Raw genomic sequence first — 3978 nt, 5'->3', positions numbered from 1 at the left:
GGCTCCAGCACATCCCCACCTTCTTCAAGATGCTGAAGATGACAAAGGATGATGATCCCGAAGCTTATATAGAAGCTTTTGAAAGGATGGTTGTACAGGTGGGCCTTGATCTATATGCTGGGCCAGCCAACTCGGTGCACCTGTAATGGGCAAACCCCAGGTGGCCTACAGAGCGTTGCCATAAGACAAAACTTGTGATTTATGCAGAAGTCAAGGCAGTGATTTTGTACCATCTTGACATCATTCTAGAATACTAGTGATGCCTATTTTGAGCTAAGAAGCCCTGTGAGGATCAACAACACTGGATCTTGATCCCACTGCTCCGAGACTTGATAAGCAAGTGGTTGTGGCCAGCAGTGCACGACTGGGATGGTCCAGTCGACCAGGTTCTGCTGGAGCAGTTTCTAGCAGACCTAGAAGAAGGGAACCAATGCTGGGTGTGGCATCATATGCTGCAAAACTGTGAGGAGGCACTTCATCCCATTGAGGCTTTTGCAGTCTCTGAAGGGGAGTATGGTACAGAATAAACAACCCCTGCTGCAAGATAGGGAAAAAACAACCCCTGGGGCACGGAACAGCGGGAGCAGTGATAGCTAGAAAAAGTGGTCCCTATGTAAAGACAGCATGAGAGAAGTGATGTGTTTTCAATGTGGTAAGATTGGACACATGTCCAAGGATTGCTGGAGTAATACAGGGGACTGGTTGAGGCCAGAGGTAATACCATGACTGCTTCGAGACAAGCCCCAGCCCATAGACAACACAGAAGCCATGAATTACAGCTACAGAAGAATGGATGTAAATGTGAATTGGTGTCACTCCATTGTAATGGCCTGGGTTAGGGGTCAACATATCTGGGCTGCACTGGATACAAGTTGCTCACAGTCCCTGATTAGAGCTGATATAGTTCTGCAAGAACATCTCAAGGGATCCACCCCCTTTAGGCTGACATGTGTCCATGGGGAAGCGGCACACTGTGAAAGGAAACTCATGCCCATAAGAGTAATGGAGGTTAGGGGTGAATTGAGAATGGGGATTGCTCCTAAACATGCATGTGAAGTAGTGTTAGGATGTGATTGGCCTCCCATCTATCAAGTTATTAACCAAGTCAGAAAAGCGGAGATGGAGTGCCAATGACTGTGGAGTGAAGATGGGTGGCTTGGGGAGGTTGAATCAGACCAGGAGGGGGATTATAGGGAAGATGAACCCATTAGATTAACAGATGTAGCAAGTGCAGCCCAGTTCCAGGAAGCTCAAGAGGAGGATGATGAGATATGACACATCTGGGGAGATGAGATCCCAATGGCTGGAACCCCTCTGGAGCTAGCAAGGTAAGCATACCATTATGAGTTGAGGCACAACTTGTTATATCAACTAATAGCATAGTGGGAGGTAGGAATTGAGAGGGTCCAGCTGGTAGTCCTGAAGGCATTTTGACAGGTAGTGTGGCATATTGCACACACCACTCCTATTGGGAGTCACCTCAGCCATGATAAGATCATTGCAAGGATTACCCAGTGGTTCTTCTGGTCAAACTTATATGATCAAGTCGCCCAGATGTGTTCAGCCTGCCCAGAATGTCAGAAGGCTAGGGAGGTGAGGCCCCGTGCAAGCCCCTTTGCAACCTATGCCTATTATTAATATACCTTTCTCCTGTGTGGCATTAGATGCAGTGGGAACCTTGCCCTAGAGTAGGGCAGGTAACCAGTATGAGTTACTATTTAAAGATTACACCACATGCTACCCTGATGCCACGCCACTCCGCTCAGTGACGGCCCCTTGCATCACCGAGGAACTAGTCCCAGTTGATTATGAGGTATTTAGACCTGGCCATAAGAGAGAGAAACAAATCTTTCATGTCTTTCATATCAACCTGCTCTGAGAATGAAGTTTCACAGTGTTAATGCTTATATGGGTGTTTAAACACTGGGACTATTTGGCAGGAATGTCCCCGGTGATTTTATAAATGGTACTCTCACCTATAAAATATATTATTTCTGGAAAAGCAAAAGACTCAGGTGTTTCATCACCTATTTAGCTAAATGGACTATTGCTTTGCTTATCTGGAATATTAGCACCAAAGCTGTATCACAGGCACCTGTAGCACCATATGCCTTACTAACTGAGGGCAGTGAACATGAGTGTCCCCTTCCTGTTGGTAATCAAGATCCTATCAAAGTTGTATTTAAGGAAGGAGTTCCATACAGTAATCAAGTATTATGTGACTTTAACAAAGTGTGGTTCGTTGATGGAAATTGTTCCTATTTTGAAGGATGTTCACAGATGGGATATGCCGCTGTATGAATTGGAACAATGGGTGATGTCACTGAGACTGTGAAAGGGCAGTGTCTTCCACATTCTGTTCAAGCAGCAGAAATCATCAGCTTCACAGTAGCCCTGGTAAATACACCTAAAGATGAGTAGTGTATAATTTATAGTGATTCTGATTGGGTTTTATGTTTGTTGTTAGAGTTGTTGCCTGTATGGAAACAGAGGAAGTTACACAGTTCCAGTGGGAAACCAATTGGGTATGTCAAATTGCTGCAATATGTATTACCTTGGTCAAGGTTGGGAGAATCCAGTCATGCTGAGTAAGGTGAAGGCACACCAAAGGAAAGCAACAGCTGATGGGGTCCTCAACAGTAAAGTTGACCTAGCAGCAAAGGAGGGGGCCAGGGTGGGGCCTTTGTGGGGAATGCCAGATATGGTACAGCTTTTACAGCTATCCTGTATCCAAGATTACAACACCCATGTTTGATGTTGCCAATTTGGTTGGCCTGAAGCTCAGGATTTAGGCCTATCCAAACCGGTCCAAATTGGAAAGATCGGAGATTAGTGTGTGTGGTAGGATCCGACAAGTCTCATCCTGTTCAGAAGGGGTGAGGAGCCTCCTGATGGGTTATTCCTAGCCAGTTGAGGGTGGACTGTGTCCCGGGGTACAACTATGGGGGAACTAGAAACTGTCCCCACAGGAGGACCCAGGACAGGGGCTGCACACTCTGGGAGAAAAGACCCTGAAATCGGAGGTTACTTACCTGCTACAGGACTCCAGATGCAGGAAAGTGATGAGAGAAGCCCATGCGGTTCATCAGCCATGCATATCTACAGCTGGATCTGGTGGCTGACACCAGGAGTGATCACCAGCCAGCCGTGATAAAGGTGAAGACCAGCAGAGAAGCGCGGAGAGTGGGAGAGGCAGCGGAGGCTGTGGAGGTTCTCCACGCTGGCAGCAAGCAGTGCCGGCATGTAAAGGAAGGTCCCACTTGGGGAGAAACATCTCAGGAGGCAATGGCCACAGTACACCCTCACGCCGGTCACAGGCAGCACCAGCGTTTAGGGGAAGATCTCGTTCCAGGGAGAGCAACAGAAGCACCGGAGACGACAGAGGCTCTCCACACTGGGCTCCCACAGCTCTGGGGCGCAGGAGAGAGGCTGACCTGGGGAGGAACGGAGGACGCTGTCAAGGGAGGCAGAGAGTAGAGTAGTGTTGGGGGGCACAGTCAGGCACAGGCTCTAGGGCGGAGAGAGAGCAGGAGCTGTTTAGCCTGATCTCTCCTTTCCTATCCACCCTCTTTCTTTAAGTTTTTTCTCTTTTGTTTCCTCTTGCCTGTGTGTAGTTCTTTTGTTGTTTCTTATGTTTTTGTCTTTTTCTGCTATTTAGTTGTTAAGCCCACATCGAGGGGGTCTGACTGACACCCTAACACAGGGGATGCTTACGAGACTCGACAAGTAGCCGACACACAATGGGAGAAGTAACCAAGAGGGGTGAACCCCAGCAGACCCATAGCCTGCTAGGAAAAACAAGGATAATAACTGATACCAGTGAGGATGCAAAGAGCAAAGATCATCAAAACTGGAGGGCCAGCTGTATCAAGATCAGGTGGCCCATTGGAGACTGGCATTAGGAAGGGGTGTAGGGGAGGTAGAGCCCCATGAATATCTGTCGGTAGGAGCAACCAACCCCGAGGGACCTTCCACAGG

Source organism: Alligator sinensis, unplaced genomic scaffold, assembly GCF_000455745.1.
Source record: "Alligator sinensis unplaced genomic scaffold, ASM45574v1 scaffold247_1, whole genome shotgun sequence".
In the NCBI taxonomy this organism is placed as follows: Eukaryota; Metazoa; Chordata; order Crocodylia; family Alligatoridae; genus Alligator; species Alligator sinensis.
The sequence above is the reverse complement of the archived record's forward strand: the minus strand, read 5'-3'. Positions refer to the sequence as shown.